This window comes from Anoplophora glabripennis, unplaced genomic scaffold, assembly GCF_000390285.2.
Source record: "Anoplophora glabripennis isolate ALB-LARVAE unplaced genomic scaffold, Agla_2.0 scaffold68, whole genome shotgun sequence".
NCBI lineage: Eukaryota > Metazoa > Arthropoda > Insecta > Coleoptera > Cerambycidae > Anoplophora > Anoplophora glabripennis.
In genome coordinates, this window is record NW_019416739.1 from 1,609,217 (window position 1) to 1,630,591 (window position 21,375).

General features: G+C 31.7%; 1 protein-coding gene across 5 annotated transcripts in view; it reads right to left on the reverse strand.

The window, feature by feature from the left end:
* LOC108905221 (catenin delta-2) overlaps positions 1-19,823 on the reverse strand; it is a gene marked incomplete at its 3' end in the record, with an annotated part of 112,089 nt that extends 92,266 nt beyond the window's left edge. For 2 of the 5 annotated variants that reach the window (XM_018708013.2, XM_018708011.2), the window contains 2 exon segments: positions 1,454-1,530; positions 19,553-19,823. 5 annotated transcript variants of the gene reach the window in all.
* Positions 19,824-21,375: the final 1,552 nt, after the last annotated feature.

Below are 21,375 nucleotides of genomic sequence, written 5' to 3' on the forward strand. Positions count from 1 at the left end.
TTGTATAGTTGAATATATTTTTAATTTGTACATTCCGAGAAATGTGGCAACACAACAAAAAGAAAAATCCATATATTCCTCATTTTAACATAGATATTGGACTTTCCCGCACTAGTGGGACACGCTGTATATATATACAGTGCATCCCAGAAGTAAAGCAAAAAATTCGTATTTTATTTTGTGTTGCGTTTTCACAAAAACTCAAAAACACGTCAATTAGTAAATAGGAATTGTCATTTTGTCACGTTGCTTAAACCGTTTTTGCGCTATGTTTCATAAACCTATGACATCATCGACATTTTTAAATAGCACTACCTAATTTTTTAAGCATAAATGGATAGCCCTTTTGAAGGGAAATATATCGATATAGGGTTTGGCCTACTTTATTTTGACAGGTGCGACAAAAAAGCCAACGACTGGAATGAACATGGTTTAAAATAACAACAAAAATAGGTATCATTAACTGATGCGAGAACAGTGCCACAGCAAAAAATGGGAATTTGTGGATGTTTTGTGTTTTGGTTGATTGTAGGTACATGTTTTTATGTATTGGCGTTTTCGGCGACAGGACGAACGGCAGTGTGTGATTTTCAGTGACAGCTAAACATAACATTTTGCCTATCATTTTCCGTCACTGTCGTTGGCCTTCCAGATCTAGATAGATCTCTAACATGTCCAGCATCTTCAAATTTGCGTACTAATCTACATACTGTAGATGGAGGTATTGGTTGTTCTGGATACTTGGCATTGAATAATTGACACACTTCATCATAACTACGGATTCTCTCTCCGTATCCAACCATAATTAGGATTTTAATTCTTTGTTTTTCACTTAAACGCAAGACCATAGTAATGTAAAGTTATGGTATTTGTAACTGCCACAATGATATGAGGCACTATTGCATTCGCTAACTATAGTCTTCAAAACATTACCTAACCGCTGTGATCGGGTGAAACTACCCAATCTACATAAAAACATGTACCTACAATCAACCAAAGCACATTTTTTGCTGGGGCACCGTTTTCGCATCAGTTTGTGGTACCTACTTTTGTTGCTATTTCAAACCTGTCCATTCCAATCGTTGGGCTTTTTTTTCGCACCTGTCAAAGTAAAGTAGGCCAAACCCTAAAATACGAATTTTTGCGTTACTTCTGGGGCGCACTGTATATATATATATATGATAAAATATTATAATGAAATTTTACAATTTCTAATATTTCAGGTGTTTATAAATAATCCCTACTGCTTATACAATTATGTTACACTTAGTGGATGATGAAATGAGTTAAGTTAACAAAAGATAATTATTAATAGAATTGGTAGTTCTGTGAATGATTAATAAAAAGCAAATGTAATAACTTCATATGAATAAGGTGCAAGAAATACATCAAATTGTTTCTACATGAATGTTAAATGTAAGTTGTATACCTATAATGATACTCAAATACGTACGTTCTTTTATGTATAACCAGATTAGCCAATGTGAAGTTCAAAATTATTTTGACGACTGCAATCCATTAGATTGGTATCTGAAACAATAAATAGTGTAAAACAGATGACAAAATATCTGAAAACATCAGTATATTTTAAACAGATAATTTCCCATGTAAAGTATAGATCAATTTTTTTATTATAGACAACAAAAACAAATAATTTTACATTGCCTTAAAGGTATAACTTAATTGTAACTAATTATAAAAATCTTCTCGTCAAATCAAGCCGTATAATTTGGCCAATGATTGTGTCCTCAACAGGAATTCTAAATAATTTTACCATTTTTCTGATTTCATGTGTAGAATCTGCAAAAAAATTAAAAATTGACCAGAAGCACTAAGAAATATTGGTAGTAATTAAAAGGTAATAAATTGGCCAGAAGTTAAAAGGTCATAAATTTTAAATGTTTTGCGAAAAAATAATTGACGAGTTAAACATATTTGATTCTGGGTAAGATATAACCTATAATGTATATGTTTTAAAAATATGTTTGCTACTCAATACCTATGGGCATAAAGCATTGCTTTGTAGCTACTGGCAAACAGTGATCTGTCTACTAATCTGCAGGTGATATGAAAACTTGACTTTTGTACTAGACAAAAAAAACCTTTTTTACTAATGCTATTGTTGGAAACAACTACTCTGCGAGCTACAAGCAGCATTGAATCACACACCCAACAGTTACAATCATTCAACAGCACCAGACATAACCGGTTTCGAACTTAATAGTCTTCATTTACAGGGTGATCCATTAAAGGTACGGAGCAGTTGTACATAGGAAACTAGACACACTACGATTATGGGGTAAAAAATCTATGAATAAATACGGTCAAAGGAAATTGATTTAAAATATTTTCAAGTTTATAACTTCACCGCTATAGGGCACAACTGCTAGTGTTACAGAAAATTGTCGTTTTTTCGAAATTTCGCTTATATAACCTAAGATAAAAATACACTTTTCGTCGTCTACTGTTGCACAGGAAAATAATATTTTTATTCCCATATCATAAATATAAATTTTACTAATAGTTCTTTAAAATGAGCCGTCGTTTCGTGAAATCGATTAAGGAATTTAGAAGTTATGATAATTTAAAAATTTCAAGATGGGGTCCTTCATTAATTCATTTTAAGAATATCTGGATTTATTTTCATCGATAATATTTTGGTATGTTAAAACAACAATAACTCCTTAGTAACAAGCTAGTCATTAATAAATACCTAAAATAAAAAATAAATTGGTTGTGGATATTTAAAGTGAAATGTGGAATGCCCCATCGTCTATAAACCAACAATATCCAAACAGATGGATCGGTAGAGGTATTGATGCTCCTGAAAACTGGCCCCCTCGTTCACCAGATTTGAGGTCCCTCGATTATTTTTTATGGGGGTACTCTAAAATCAATGGTTTACTCCAGACCCACAAATACTTAAGAGGAATTATGGAGACGCATTCAAAATTCAGTGAATATTTTAAAGCAAGATGTGGAAATGATGCAAAGAGTACAGTTTAATTTTCTTCGATGTATTAATCTTTGTATACATGAAAACGGTGGTTATTTGAACATTTACTTAGTGTTTTTGCATAATTAATAAAATTAACATATTTTCAATTTTGTTTTATTGCTTATTTTGCAGTTGTATTGCAGTTTGTTTGGTTGCACCCTATCAACTAAGGTAAGTTGAGTTAAATCGTCCTTTAATTACATTTTTTAGCAAACGGTTGCTCCTAGCGACATTAACAAGGTATATCTTTTTCAAACGCAACACGTAGACGAACAAATGTTACCAGTTCAAAATCATGTACAGTGAATGGCAAAAAAGTTAAGACAGTTTACAAATGCTCCATACAGTGTATGTGGCGTCCTCTACATCATACATAAAATTTATTAACATGTTTGAATTTTTCACCCTAAAAAAACCCTATAGGTATACCAAATTTTATAACGTCACGTGAAGAAATTAGAAAATAAATTATTAACTTTGACGCCTTGTATTTCCGTAATTATCAACTTTTGTACTAAGGTAGGATAAGGCAAATCGATCTATTTTCACCTCAATAATTTGTGGTAGAATTCTGTACAAACCTTTCAGGGACATCCTGTATTTTTGTATTTTAAGGGTCACCTCTAGAAAATGGAACTAATCGATATCTGGACATCAGTAGATATTATTAAATTATATATAAAATATATAATTTCTAGATTTATAGGATTAATAAAGTATAAGATATTCTGATTATGCTGATTTATTAAATATTGTCTTTAGAATTAAATAATACAGATTAAGAATTTAGATATATGTATCAACAAGAATTATAAAATTTTCAATACGTTGAAAAACAAATTATAACTAAACGATTCTATATTTAATTTTACAAAGTAAATGTTTAGAATGTTTATATTAAAAGAGAAACTAGTTTTCAGTACTTTTTTGTGAAATCTGGGATGTAGGTCCTAAACAACTAGTCTGGCTGTATGTGATGGTCATTAAACCTATGATCTTGTAGGCTTGATAGTTTGGTGGTCTAAAAATCAATGGAGCAGTCAGCTGCACACCATCAGCTGCTTTGAAATTTCTATTAGATTTACCGTTTCTCCATACGTTATTAGAGAAATGTGCTGGACAGTATACATATTAAAATAATCAGATACTAAGAGGCCAAAAAGTGACAACAAATTACTGGAAGATATAGAAAGCCACAGCTTTCTGCTGATGATCTCGCAATCAGATGTTATACCAACTCAAATTAATTTCCCTATCCCTAGTCGAGATGACTGGAATATGGACATAACCGACCTCCTGAGGGGAGATAATGTTAGTGTACAGACCGCTCTAAAATTCCAGAGCTTATCGGAGTTGGGGTATTTAGTTGCAACCTGAGAAGGTACATAACTGACAAAATACTGAAAAACCACTAATAATGCCCAATGGCATGCAACCTATATAACTATAATATTTCAAATTCAAAATCTTATGATCATTCAGGAATAGATCAGATATCAATTTTCAATTGTTTCGCTACGCGTAGGCGCGGGCAAATATGCCTAGCTGACAATAGATGATAGTAAAAATTAGTTTACAAAAATAATCTCTTCACTGATCCTTTCAGTGCAAGGTGTTATATAGGGTGTCTCAGTATTCTGTATACCACAGATCCTCATGATCAAAATAAGACAATCAAGATGATTTAATTAAACTTACCCTTATCCAAAGTACATATTTTTTTCACAGGTAATGTTATGTGACCTTAAAATTCAGTTCTTTATCACCAACTTCTTTTTTTATTTGCAATGGTTTTTGTATAATTATTTTATTAATCATCAACGCATTTTCGATACTGATATATGTTAATTTATAACGTGCCGAAATCTCAAGCTATATGCCCTGGCTAGCTATTTCCAATTTAACCGCCCTTTTTGCTTTACCTGAGAACTCGAAAACCACAAGAGTTCCCAAAACTATCTCATGAACCAAAAATTTTTTTCTATTCTTTCTGGGTTTTTCTTTTAAAATCAAAGTGAAAGGAAATATTCAAACAGATTTTATTTGTGACACAATATATTAAAGAATATTTTGAATAACTATTTTCCTTGACTATATACACTAAGACTATCAGTCCTTAATAAACACTGAAATAGTTGTCAAAACTTCTGTTAGATGTCGCACTATATGGCATTCTGCATTTATTCAAACAAAGGAAATAAAGCGCGACTACGTCAGTCTGCAAAAAACGGCGAAGGCGTTTCAAGGGCGTGACTTCTCGCATTTCGCATGCCCTACCAACATTGGAGATATATTCTGTTTGTCGAAATTATCGTTCAAATTAAAATATAATCCACTAATACAATATTCTATCATGTGTAGTTAATATAAATAAATAAATAAAATCATAAGACTATAGAATATTAAAATATAAATATAATTTTCAACAATATGCCAATATTTCCGGTTTCTATTTATGCTTATCTTTAATGATGTTAAGGTCATTTAAATGAATTATATACAGATAAGATTTTGTACACATATTGATGGTAGTCAGGTGCGCATGCCACGACATATATTTTCTTCAATAAATGGTCAAACTAAAAAAAATATGTATGCAGTTTTGTTGTTATTAAAATAAAATATATAAATAAATCTCAAAAATAAATAACGAATAGGTACATAGGTACATTACTAACAAAAAATAGGCAATAACTTCTTTGGGCACATTAATAGTATTAATTTAGGAATATTATTTTTATACAACAAAATTCTTTACAAAGCCCGGAAAAAGTTCTCTTTATAATTTATTTTATTATAATTAACTTGTGTGCATAACCAAGTGGCTAAGCTACTTATTTTCATCGAATAAAAGTTAATAAGAGGTTTTCCTAGATAATCTAAACAAGAAAATAAAACAACAAAAAAAAAATTAATAAAACAAGATTAATAAAAAAATGTATATTTGTCTGTTAATAATACGTACTTCCATAATACACAGGGTGAGCCAACATTAGGTAAAAGTAGATCCGAAGCTTATCAAAAAAATATTTCTACAAAAGTATTGAGGATAAGACATGGTTAACAAAAGTTGTTAGTTTTGGAAAGATCTAAAGAAATATTGAAAAGTATACAGGATGTGCCAATTAATAGAAATATATTTTTTAATTTAAATTTCTTCAAATTTGTCACTATTTTACGAATGATTTTCGCAAGTGGTCTTTATAGTAATATACGCTACCAAACATATTCTTTTAATATTTAAAAATAACAAAGAAAAAATAACAACAATTAAATACAGGTACAAAAATGGACTGTTTTTTATTTGATCCCAAATACAACTTAAAAAACTATTAAGTTTAGATGTAGTGAAACCTTATATGAAAATGTTTAGAATTGAACGTAGAATGCAAACATAGTAATATATCTAATCTAATATATCTAACTGGTTGTCTTAATGATTTAATCTTCTTTTCTTGTAGTTTACATTTCGTATTTAAACTACTTGAAGGACGATTGGAACTTGAAACTTCCAGATCTGGCAAATTAGTTAGATCTTCCAAATATTTCCTTAATTTAGGACTTTCACGAGGAGGAGAGGAATGGAAATTTAATTTTCTTCCATGCACTACTGCAGAAGGTAGTTTTGTAGGTTTTTCTTGGAGTTAAAACCTTTAATTCTTGATCATGGCTGCTAGATGGCACATCTAGATAACTTATAAGAATAGCCGTTTTTGTTTCAATTTAATTTTCTTCTCTGAAGCATAAGCGTTTTCCTCAAAGTGATCAGATCACAAAAATTTATTTCTCAGTTCCTCTTTATCAAAAAGCTCCAGAGATGCATTGCCTAGAAAATAAATTTATAAGTAAGTATATGTTAAATTGTACAGGGTGATTCACTATATTTTGACCCCTCCATTAACTTATTTTTTTTAAGACTTAAAAAAATAATAAAAAATAAATAAATAAATGTGAAATACAAAAGTTGCACGATTTTTTATGAAGTTTTCGAAAATGATAGTAGAAAAACAAATGAAGTCGAAACAAAATGGTCGCAGATGTCAACTTTGTTAATTTAAATAGAATACCCTGTATATTTTCACATATACATAACGTTCCCTGTCGCGCATAGTCGTAGAGGGTTTGTTGGGTCCATTTCTAACAATAAGCGAGATAATATTAAAAAACAAAAAGAAGGTTTTTTTATTAAATAAATAAGACATATTGTAATTGTTAGACCTCTTTCAGGAATTTCTGCCTTTTTTCCAATTACGTAAGGATTTACAGATTTGGATATTTTGTTATCGGACATGGATAAGGTTCAAAATGCGTATAGGTATTTTAACTAAATATCACTAATTAGGCCGTGAGAGGCCTATTTACTCGTGGACAATGTTATATGGTAGGCGATGACAGTGACAAGTGATATTATGACAGCATTGCTATTGTTTGACAGTTTGTATTATTATTTAATTAAAATGGGTTACACAGAAGTAGAAAATTGAAAAATTATGGTAATTAAAATAAAGTAAGTTATTCTCCATACATTTTAATTCCTAATAGTATTAGTAATTTTCTACTTCTGTGACAACCCATTTTAATTAAATAATAATACAAACTGTCAATCAATAACAATGTTATCATGACATTACTACCTTTCATTGTCACGACCTACCATATAACATTGTCCATGAGTAATTAGGCCTCACACGATCCAATTAGTGAGATTTAGTTAAAATACTTATACGCATTTTGGACCGTATTGATGTCCGGTATGTCAAAATATATTACAACTAAATCTGTAAATCCTTACGTAATTGGAATAAAGGCAGAAATGCCTGAATCAGGTCTAACAATTATTACAAGATGTATTATTTTCTTAATAAAAAAACTTTATTTTCGTTTTTTAATATTATCACGCTTATTGTTAGAGATGGACCCAACAAACCCTATATGACTGTACTCGACAAGGAACGTTCTATCCAAATATGTAAAAATATACAGGGTATTCAATTTAAATTAACGAAGTTAACATCCGCGGCCATTTTGTTTGGACTTCATTTATTTTTCTGCTAACAGTTTCGAAAACTTCATAAAGAATCGTGCAACTTTTGTATTTCACATTTTTTTATAACTCTTATAACAAAAAGTTAATGGTGGTCAAAATATAGTGAATCACCCTGTACACGTAATAAATTGTTATTTATATATGTATATAGGTATCTACAGGTTGTTTCTATTAAAACCTGACAGGTTGATATTTCAAATAAAAAAAATTTGGAAAATTAAGAAAACAGTAAGTAGGTAAACAGGCTATAACTCTGAAAATAACGAATACGTTTGTCCAGAAATTTGTCTGTAAATATCATTTGTGGTTTCCATGTTTCTTTCATAATTAGTAATTTTTATATGTAGGTAGAGTTTTTGGATACTCTGTAGATAGGATTTTATATACTTTTAAACTTGCCTAATTTCCTGCTACAAATTTTTCTTTTCCTCAGTAGGCGTTTCTATTTTTTACTTACTATTGTCTACTTATACCCAACGCATGACGAAAATTACTTTTGGTAATGCAGTTTTGTGTATGAGACCATAAGTGACCGTGGAATATGAAAAATTAAGTAAAACATTACTAATTAAAATTTATCTGAATTTCTTTAGTTAACGACTCGCTGTGTATTTTTTTAAATGTATTGAACTGAAAAATTAAAATTTATTGTGTAAAAATCTTAATATAACTTGTTACCAAAGAAAATTCTCTGATAAATTCCAAATTGCAATATGTTGTTTTATTTAATTTTTCATATTTTATGGTACCTATACACATAAAATTTGCATTACTAAAATTAATTTATTTTTGTCGTGCATTAGGTATTTTTTGTTACGAATGAATTTTTTTGAAAACCAAAATTCCAAAAAGGAACCTACTAAAAGAAGCTGTTGCTATACTAATAAAATATTTTACTTTCTACTGGCAAGAACTTTCGTGTTAAAGTATGTTCCTACAACAGTAAATTAAGTTCCAGAAATGAAATAGTTTTATTTTGCAGTAGTATGGTATTCTGCTGATATAGCTATAAGCTCTTTACAGCCACAAGAGAGTTCTTTCCTGTGAGAGTAAAGTTACAGAAGTATAATAGTAGAGGTTTTTATAAAGTAATTCTGCTACTACAACTAAGGTTAGAATAATAAACTGAGTTCCCTATAATAGTAAACAACTTTGCTGGCGCCTATTTTGCCAAATTTTTTGGCTGTGATAGCTAAAAATCTGGCTGTGGCTATGAAAAAAATTTCTCAGTGGGACTGAATGGAAATAGATATTTATTTAGTAATATTACTATTGCGTTCTGTATTTTTTGAGTTATTTTAAATACTTACTTACATAACTTTAATATTTTGAAAATACTTATGTAGATACCTATTTTAAAATTTATCACAGTATGTACCTATTATAGCTGCGGCAAGATTTTACAGAAAAATGAATAATTCATTCAAAATATTTAAGAAACTACAACTGAGAATAATAGTACTAAGTATTTACACTAAATTACAGTACAAAAATGTAAAAATTGTATTGTCTTTATCTCGACAAACTGTCGAAAATTATGTCGACAACTAACCATAATAAAACTAGGTATAGGTAGGTACCTATATTAGGTATACGAAATGTCTAACCTAGGTATATATTACACTAAATTACAAAAAAAGAAGGTTAATAAAGACATCTGCGTTACGTCACCCGTGACGCAAGACCATTCAATTCGTGCCGCAACTATATACAAATAATTATTTATTATAATTTATATTTAAGTACCTAACTACTTACCAGAATTCAAAATCCATTGTTTTAGTCGATTTTCGTCAAGTGGAAAACGAAAAAGTCTTATTTCTGCTCTGGTTCTCCTAGTTTTATTACAATTCAGGTATTCACACTTATTTCCTCCCTGCCTAGCCATGACTAATAATAATTATATATATCTAATACTATAACTACTGTATATACACTAACGTTCAAGGCTTTATAAAATAAAAATAAGAGAAATATTCCAGAGAAATAACACACTACCACACTATTCACAAGAATATCTCACTCGCATAACATTTAGTAGATAGACTACTGATTATTGATTATTTTAGGATTAAGGGTTGTAAATTCCTTTCTTAAACTATAATTAATATATAATATACAAGAACCAATCATCTTTAATGGGTGGAGCTTAGATCCTATATCAAATTTGGCTATGCAAATTGGACACTATCGACACTTAAAATTGCGCCATCTATTACCGAATGGTCCAAGCGCACATGTCCTTTTTGAGTTCGTTTCCCATCGGGCGAGAGTTGGTTTCCCAAACCGGGCAACAAGTTCTCCTATTAGCTTGATACGTCTGAGTGTATATAGTCAAAGCTATTATCTACGATAATAACCTTGAAATTACAAACATTAGCAACAGAATATCAATGAACATATTATTATACCAATCAATGGATATCCACGACATGGTTTACATCGGGTAATAGGTTGTTATATGAAATATTATTTAATTTAATTTTAGTTGACTATTTAATGTTAGTTTAGTAATTATGGGAAGAAAATAAATAAATTTGCTTAACCTACACAAAACATAAATTTGACTAATTCTTAAAAATAAAGTTTATTTCGTTCCCCACAACTAGGCGTGGTGCCTAGATAATACCTCAAAAGGGTACTACTAGTAGTATTGAATATGGTGGTTGTACCAGTTAATACTATGGAAAAATGATAATTGTAGTAATAGTAATTTGACATCCACTTATCTGGTAAACATCCAAAGCGTAGGTTCCAGATGGATCTAGTTGAGCAAGGGTGAATGGTATCTAACTTGAGCGGTAAAAGGTAAGTATTCTCCCACGTAGCAGAAGACTGTGTATGGAAACAGCCCACTAAAACTGCCAAGGGTTGGTAAGATCTTAGGCCCTCAATGGAGGTTACGTAATCCTATTCCGACACATGTGGTAGGAGTAACCTTGATGGGGAAAAAGTAGTCTCGCAAAAAAATCCTAGAAATACAAAAAGGCATTAACTAACGCCCCAGCACACGAATAAAAGGTTAACAATAATTGTTATAAGGTACATACCTCCTTCGTAGAGGGTTTTCTGATTATCAGGAGATGGTAAAACGGCATAGATGGTGACACACTATAAAGGGAAAACCTCTACCGTGGAAAAGTATTTTCCAGGTACTGGACAAGTGGTGCTGATGACACAAAATCCCCAAAATGCTATACTTTTAATAACAAATAACTCCAATAAAAGTATAAATCTCTGCCAAAAGCACTTTAAATCCCAAATTAGGGTGATTCTAACTTTCACTAAAGAGCTTGACCACTTAGTCGTGCACACTTGAAAAGCATGAAGCCTGAGTGTTTTTTCCAAAAGTCTCAAATCTATTTTTAAAAAATCTTGAACTTAAACAATAAAGATACCAACAGAAAAGAAAATAATTACCTATAATTTCCAGGATACCAATCCACTAATGGAAACATTATCCACACTCAAGGGAGGGAATTAGGTAAATAATAAATTAATAACGAGTTATAGGAGTATACAAATAAAATATATTGGCGATACTATATATGATAGAAAAGACGAGACAAGCAATTTTAAAACTTAAAGATACCTGCTTTGTTTAGGACACCTTTTTATCTCGTAGTTTTTGTAAATTTTACTTCGCCTATGAACTAGGCATGAGAAGGACAAATAAATTTGGTGATTTCTTTCACTTTCCGAATCGCTATACGATATTCAAATAGGCAACTCAAAATACTTGGGTATAAAGTTTTTGCATGTTTCATGGAAAAATCAAATCGTCACAAAAAAGTTTTATTTACTTGATAATAAAAATTAAATATGTACTTTACATACTTCCGAAATTTGTGATTTTTAATTATTTTATTATTAGATTCTAATTACTGGATCATTTTTAGTAACAATAAAATTAGCAAAAAAATAATTGCATAGATTTCAGATTTCTTCTATTTTGTAAATTGTGATTTACTGAATTTGAATCTCTATGATTACTCTTATGTGACATATATTGAAAAAGATGAATTCGATGAAAAACTACTTTGCAGAATGTTTTTTTTTTCTTTTTACAGTGAAAAATCCGTGGAAAAATCAAATAATGTCTTGTTTAATAAGGTTTGATGGTGCATATTTTAATTTGGACAGAGGTAACCTTAGTTAATTGTTACATTTTGGTTTCAGGATTTAGAAAATGTATGTGAAGATGAACATCCTAGCTTTGATGTGTTTGTTATATTTAGTAATAATTGGTACATGACAAAATATTTTTTAATTTTACTCAAAAATCATGGTCTTCAGCAAAATTTTTCAAGAGCAGCAATTTTTCAACACAGTCACTCTTCCATAGTCTACTCTCCTTTATTCTTTATTGCTGCTCAAAGCCAACAATATTTCAGGTTTTCCATGAACAAAAGTATTAAAAAAATATTTTATGTTTTTTAACATTATGTGTTAAATAATTATTAAAACCTTAAATATACTCGTTATTTTTAAAAAAAGTTTTACAAAAAATTACTAAAAAATCCCAATTTTAACTCAAATTACATCAAAGATAATTAACATAAGAACATAAACATTTCAATTGCATTTTTCAATGATACTGCACATACCATGCATGTCTGGAAATGTTAGCTTGACATCAGCGACTGACCAATGAGTAGCAGAACAAGCAAATACACATTAAGATTAGGTTATGTGTTGACAACCTCATCCGACAAGTTGACAAGTGAGCATTGTTGCCAGTTTAAAACATCTAACAAGTGCTAGATGACAATTTCTAAAATAAATAAATATAGTAATAAAAGAGATATGTACCCTAAAAAAAATACATTAAATTCTTATATTTGCAGTAGCAACAATGTATCCAATATTCACATAACCAGTATAAAGGCTTATGTTCTGATAGAGGTGCAGCACACAACACATATCCCATGTCAAATTTAAAATGTTATTTTTCAATATTCCAACGTTGTTGCTTTATTTAATCTTTTCCTTCCTTGAAGATACTTTTATTAAGTTCATGGATTTGAAATTTAGTAAAAATCCTTGAAATATATATTATTCGGCAGGTACCTAAGCCCTAACCTTGGAAAACTAATTCAAGAAAACATAATTAGATACCAATTAGTATAAATCTCTCACATTAATTCAGCCAACATATTTCCAGTCTGGTACAGCCTTAAAGTGGCTGTCTAATGCCGCTATAGGAATACAGCAGAATATATATCGTAAAATACTACTTATACCTATTCAAAGTTATTTGGGTGTAATTACTTACATTTTTACAAAGACATTGATAAAATAACTATTTTATTACGTCCTAAACACCTACTGCACAATCTTAAAATTGGAATTATTGCAATGGGTATGGCAAAAAGTAAATAGGGTTTTGCCTATCTCCTGTATCCAATAAGTGATATCACTATATCACTCTGTTGTAATATCCTTATCAATACTGATAAAAATTTACAGTGACATGAACATGCTGTCCATGATGTAATATACTTATATAGAAAATTGTAGCAATATAGAGAATTAGGGACTTATATTTACTTATATAATTTATTTGAAACTATGATATGTAGTAACTTGTTACAACGTTCTCAAATTTTCACTTTTATTATCAATCAAATTTAAAATTAGATTTGTAAAGAAAATAATAAACAAGAAAACCATTAGGAGTATTAGGTAAATATTTACAGGAGAAAAAACTTGAGGATGAGCCCTTACTCCATGATAACATAAGAACTGAAGTTTTAAGGTCATCTGCAAAAAAATATGAGAAAATTTTTTTTAAGAGCAGAAGAGTTTTTCATATTTCAGTAAATGCCATTGCTTTGTTTACTACATCAAAAAGTGACGTGTGTATATCAAATTTCATGTAAATTGGAGTTTTATTATTTCAAAAAAATTTCAATTTTTTGCAAACATTGATGCCTTCTAGAACAATTAATTTTGGAAAGATATAGATAGATAGATATAGATATAGTCAAATTATCTATTTTGACCCCCTAGAATTTGTGGTAGTTTCATGTATATAAAATATCGGGACACCCTGTATGATTCAGGATAGTGTATGTATATCTACACTACACTGTATATTATATAATCCTATCAAGATTATATAATTTAAAATAATAATTATAAGTATTTTTATATTTATATTTTGTTACATTTGCACTTGGAAGACCCTATTTTTTTTAAGAAACGGTGTTAAAGTTAAAAAAAAAGAAAATAAGAGGACATCAAAAAAGTATTGAAATTTGTATTTTAAACACATTTTGCATTAATCACATAAATTTTGTATTTATCGGATGTCATTCATCCAAAAGACAGGTACATTTTTTTCTTTAGAAAATATCAACATTCTGTAATTCAAAAACGAAAGATACAAGGGCAAATATAAGAAAACATTCTTAAATTTCTAAAACAGCTATTCATTCTCGACACATTAAACGCCCTATAGCGCAGACCAAATAATAAAAAATTTTTTATTCTTAATATACAGGGTGAGCCACCAATAACGCCTCGGTCGTTAGGGACCAAATGGTAAATATTATTGAAACCTGTTTAGGTGGGTTATGTGTAGGTTGATTACGGCTACATTTTAAAAATATTTTAAATATACAGGTTGTCCAGGAAAAGCGTACCATATCAAAGTGATGTATTTTAAAATGGAACACTGCATTTTTGAAATCACCATAAAAAATAGGTGAACTTTATTAAAGGTTCTGCATACCTAGGACTTACTGTTTGTGAGATATTTCAATTTTAGTGAAAATTCAGGCTTAGCGTAGAAATTTAATATTATATTTGTCGTCTGTACAATACAGGGTGTTTGGCAAACACACATTACACATAACACAAAATAGAATAACAAAACAGGAATAAGTATGTTAAGTATTCAACTACACCAAATATGGATGTCCATTCAGATGTTTCTCAAAAACATACAGACCTATTAAATTGTTACCCACTATTCCTGCCCATACATTAATTATGAATCGGTGCTGCTCTTTTGTTAGCACAGTACCGTGCGGATTCTCTTCATCTCATAAATGTAAGTTATGGAAAATAAGAATGTCATTTCTTTTAAAGCCAGTAAACATGTACGATTCTAACATAGTAATTATGTCCAATTAAAAATTTAAAACAAAAAATGGTGGAGGCGCCTCTCGATATGCACTGTTACATAAAATCACAAATATTTCCTAAACTGTTAATTTTACCAAGTTGAACCTAGAGGGTATTATCGTTGGCAAATTCTTCAGGAAACTTATTTTTGATACAGGCAGATTGCGATCGTCTCTAAGCAAAAATTCTGGGTTGTTAACCATTGGGATAGTCTGTCCCTGGCGTTCTGGGCATAATGAAGTTTCACTTACAACATCAAAAATAAGCTGTATGCATGTGTTATCAATCACCAATCATCACCATCATGCTGAAGTTAATAGGTTAGAGACTCTAAATAAAAATATGTTTTTAATTTTCAACTTTGAAGGCTCGTAATTCGTTAACAAAGGTCCATATGAAAACAAAATATATGAAGAACTGATATTATTTTAACCTCATTTATTTGTACTCGACTTTTTTTAATAATGTATGGGACACCCTGTGTCAATGTGTAGATTGAAAGCAAAAGTCCACAGCCCAAAAATAATCAAAATCGAATAATACGTATTCAAATTATTTACAAAATTCAAAAAATTTTCACGAACTTTGAGGCCATCTAGCGGCCAAACGATGAGAGAGATAAAAAAGAAAAGATAAAGAGATTTCGGATATAGGTGAGTTAGCCTAAATCTGCCTATTTTGAGTCCACGAATCTGTGATCTTCCATTGTACATGTTATTCTGGGACACCCTGTATATCAGATCACAGCATATAAATTTTAACCAAGCGTAGTGTGACGGACTAATAAATATATTTCAAACCAGTTTGAAATTAACTACTTTATCTAATAAAAAAACGAAATAATGTCCAAGAAAATACATATATAATAATTCATAATTTTATGTCATTCAGTTTATCTTAAAAATTAGTAGGTATTTTTATCTTTTTTCTTATTGATTAAGTAGCTCTATTTTAAACACTGCAATAATTTTAAAAGTTTGTTTAAAATATTCTGCTATGAAATGTAACAATTCTTAAAATATTTCATACAATATAAATGTAGATGTGCCTATATGGAAAAATCTATTTAAATCTACTAACAAAAAAATATGTAAAATATCTAATAATCTAATAACAAAGTAACAGACAGAATTGCAATAAATAAAGGAATATGACCTGAACATACATATATGAGATTCATTTTAAAATTTCAAATCCAAGGGTATTTGTATCATCTCATAAATTTAAAATTTCATAATGGGATTAATACGTACTTTTATTTAGTTTTTCAATTTCAATAAATAAATATGGAATGCATGATTTAGTGTTTTTATATACAGGGTCGGAAAGTCCCCATGGTTACGTGAGAGCTATAAAGTAAGTCATAGAAATCCGTGCGATAGAGAAGGATGGCTATAATGAAGGCGTCTCATAGTCACCGCCCATTTCGCCCTTCCACAAATAAGATCCACTTCCATTTGTAATTCAGTGACCGGTGGTCATCTTTGTTTTCGTCGTTTGGCTTTTCTTTAATAGATGTCACTACTTATACAATTTCGACTTCGGTATTCCGATATGTTAATACTATCCGTTAACAGAGGGCAGCACAACGCAGAAACAAACTTTTTACAGTAGCTAGTAGATACCTCTGTTTGTAAATCTAGCGACCTTGTTTCCCCTACTGGGAAGTTATTCAAATGGAATATAGTGCTCAGCTGCATTTAAAGTTCATTTAGTTGTTATTTAACTATACTTTTTAAAATGACTTAAAAATCCCAAGAAATAAAGCAAAATTCCCTATTTCCCCAATTCCAAAAAAATCTGTAGATCTGGCATGACTCTTTCTAGGGCTGTGCTCTGTTAACGGATTGTATTAACATATTGGAATACGAAGTCGAAATTGTATAAGTAGTGACATCTATTATAGAAAAGCCAAACGACGAAAACAAAGATGACCACCGGTCGCTGAATTGCAAGTGGAAGTTGGAAGTTATTTGTGGAAGGGCGAAATGGGCGGTGACTATAAGACGCCTTCGTTATAGCCATCCTTCTCTATCGCATGGATTTCTATGACTTACTTTATCGCTCTCACGTAACGGCCGATGAACCATGGGGACTTTCCGACCCTGTATAAGTAAACATGTACTTGAACCAACTACAATGATCCAGTTTGATTTTTAAAAATTACTTCAGGTCTTTTTTTATTAAAAATCTGACTATATAGCCTTAAGTAGCAATTCACATTTCATTAATTTATTTAATTTGTAATACAGAATATTATTTTTTCTAAAAAAAAACACCCTACATCTAAGACCAATTTTAATAGGTACTATATTTTTTTAGGTTTTATGAGGAACGTCTTCCTAAGGTTTATCGACAGAATCCAGAAGCACCCTTCTGAAAAATCAATTTTGCCATGAAACTATAAAAAAAGTGAATGTACACTTTTTGTCAATAACAAACTGTTCTGTCTAAAAACAGCACCATTTTTTATTTTCAGTAGGGCCGTATTAATTTTTTTTTATAATTTAATGAGTCTGAGTCCCCATAACTCCGCCACTGGTTGCTTGCGGGACTTCTACTTCTATGGAAAAATGGTATCTTATAAGAAGATGTGTCATGCCATATTTGGCTTAAATAGCCTTCTTCATTTAGAAGTTATTTAAAAAATTCGAATTTTTTAAAAAATCTTAACGCACTATATTTCGAAAATGAAGCGTCTGGAAAAAAATTTATACTTGATTTTTTTCTTATTTTTTTATGAGGAATATCTCCTTAAAGTTTGTCGACTTAATCCTGAAACACCCTGTAGACACAACTATATTTATGGTTGATCACCAAAACGAACATCTCCACTCGACCGCTCATAGCATAGAAGCAACATCTATTGTTTAGCTATGCAATGTAGTACACGTACATATAATTTACGGTGCATGTAAGCCAGCTCGGATGCCAGTGTGCAATTACAATTTATTTTTCTGAAAATTAACTTTTTCAAAACAATCTATTGACCTAAACTTTATGAGAAATTATCAGTAATCATATTGGCCATTTGGTAAATTAATGTCAGAGTAACGCCAAAAAAAAATTTATTTTTACATATTCTCCCATTTTTTAACTCATTTTTGACCGAAACAGTGGCATTTCACAGAAACAGTTGTCAATTTTTTCTTTTTCAAATTTAGACCAATGCAGACATTTGTCAAACAGACGACACTATTTCTAACAAAACGAATTTTGATTTTGTGTTTTAAATCAATATAAGCGAAACTACAGCTGCAACCGTTTGACACTTCATTTCCCAGGTGTCAATTTCAGCGCTCTTTACCGATGAAAAATGGACAAAAAACAAAAAAAAATTGTATACGCTCCGAGAGTGACTTAATAATATGTTAAAAATTTGGTATATAAATATAATATAAATAATAAAGGTTTCCCTAAAATAAATCATAAAAACTGTCAAATTTTTTGCTTTAAAAAGTAGATATACCCCTTAACAAATGTGATAAATAAAAAATATATAAAATGGAAATAAATTATAGAAGTTGGAGCAATACCGTTTCTTCAAATATTAAACAACTGTATTTCATATGGTATTTTTTTTATACAAATTCAAAAAGATTCCATTTGGTTAATACACAATAGTTATAAGAGATTTTATACTCAGGTGATATTATATTATTCGAAGTATCCTGTTAATAAAAATTTATAAAAATTAAGACATGTCTTTAAATATATGCTAAGGAAAATGATTCATCTCCGACACTGATAATTAACACACAAATACTTTATTATGACAATCTAGGACTAAATCTAGGTAATGAGAAAAATGATTTGTGATTTCAGTGTTTAACTTTCAGTCAGAATACTGAAGAGTACTTTGACATTTAATAAGATAAACACTATAAACAGTTAAAATTATTAGTAATGAATTTGATAAAGGCAACTACTGTGCAGATAGGTCACATCTGTCATATGGAAAATACTGAATATGAAAAATATTATATATCCTAAGATGATCTTATTTATATGAAGTATTTCAACTAGAAGGGCTAACTTATATGGGCTATTTTTTGTTACTTGGAGTTCATACCTCTAATTTATTATTACTGAAATGTTTACCTGTGAATTTATCTTCTATACTAAAAATTCAATATTATATACTGGTTATACTCGAGTGCTCATTAAATTCCATATAAATAACCTCTAAGAAAATAACAATTAATTTATGAAAGAAAAATAAGCGATTAGTAGAAGTGTAGTGGGGCGGGGTTAAGACTGTTTACATTCTTGTTCCATGGCAAACATATACTTGCAAAAACATTAATATTTTGTAGAAAAATTAAAGCCCACTGCAATCTGTTATTAACGATAAGTAAGAATTAACACTAACAAACCTATCATGTTTTTAATTTAATCCTTGAGAGATCGAGGCACCAGCTTAGGTACAATGGAGACTACGTCACCAGGAAGCCGCCGCCACTAACAGGAATAGGTTATTCTCTTCTATACGTAGTTGTACAATGTCACATAATAAGCAGAACTGTTGTGATAAAACTGAACTTATTTAAACACTATAATACATCTCCAATTCACTGATCTTAAATAGACATTAAAACCCTGACTACTTTTTGTCAGACAAATCACTCCCACTTAAGTGCATCTACGCAACGTTGCCGGATTTAAAGAAACTTATAGCCAATGTTGTTAATTTTATCAAAAGGAAACCGTTTATGGCAAATAAATCTTCCGACATTCAAGTAAAAGAGTGTATTAAATTCTACAGACTAAATAAAAATAAATATATTAATATTTAAATATGTACCTATGAATAAATAGAGATAACTCTTCTATGGACTTGGTACCTACATTGTACTTTTAATATGAAAATTCCATGTGCAGTCGTGTTTAATCCGAACGATTTTAAAATAGGAGTAACAATTAAAAATTTTATTTAATCAATGAAATATCTACAACGTGCATTCTATTATCAAAATTAAACAAAAAAAATGAAAGAAAATATTCATATCTTATTTATTTATCTATTTGAATTCGCAAAAATAAGCAACCAGGAGATGGCTCTGTTTTTATTCAATTCGTATAGAAAAGAATTGTGCTATGGCACAATAGCCCTTTTCTTCTATTCGTGATTTCGGAATCAAAACGATCCGATGGAAACTAATCAGGTTGCTAGATTTCGGACCGCCATTATTCCATGGCTAGAAATTGGCCTCAATGATTTGGGATCGAGGGGGATTATCCCTCTTTATCCTGCCTCATCTCGTGTTGGCCTAGACAGCGTTCGTAGGTGGGCCCCATCCGTCGTCTACCCCGACCGCAAATACGGCCGGTGTAGGCGCTTTGTGGGACCTCCTTTTCTCCTGGCTGGGCCCCGCCGGCTAGGGCCCTTTCTTCTGGCGCTCTTCTTGCTTCGCCGGCTCGTCTGTGTATACCCCGGGGGTGGTGTCATGTTTATGTGTGGTATGGTTGGGTAGGGCAGTGCGGGTATGCAGCCTGGGATGCGCTTTGCTAAGGTGGCCCTTAGGGTAGCGCGGGAGGGGAGGGGTAAGGAGGGTAAGGGGTGTGTGTATGTGTGTGTGTGTGTGTGTGTCGTTATCTTCGTTTCTTGATCCTGGCTGTCTCTGAAACAGAAAAGGTTAGCGGGNACACACGCGCCCACACACACGCGCCCACACACACGCGCCCACACACACGCGCCCACACACACGCGCCCACACACACGCGCCCACACACACGCGCCCACACACACGCGCCCACACACACGCGCCCACACACACGCGCCCACACACACGCGCCCACACACACGCGCCCACACACACGCGCCCACACACACGCGCCCACACACACGCGCCCACACACACGCGCCCACACACACGCGCCCACACACACGCGCCCACACACACGCGCCCACACACACGCGCCCACACACACGCGCCCACACACACGCGCCCACACACACGCGCCCACACACACGCGCCCACACACACGCGCCCACACACACGCGCCCACACACACGCGCCCACACACACGCGCCCACACACACGCGCCCACACACACGCGCCCACACACACGCGCCCACACACACGCGCCCACACACACGCGCCCACACACACGCGCCCACACACACGCGCCCACACACACGCGCCCACACACACGCGCCCACACACACGCGCCCACACACACGCGCCCACACACACGC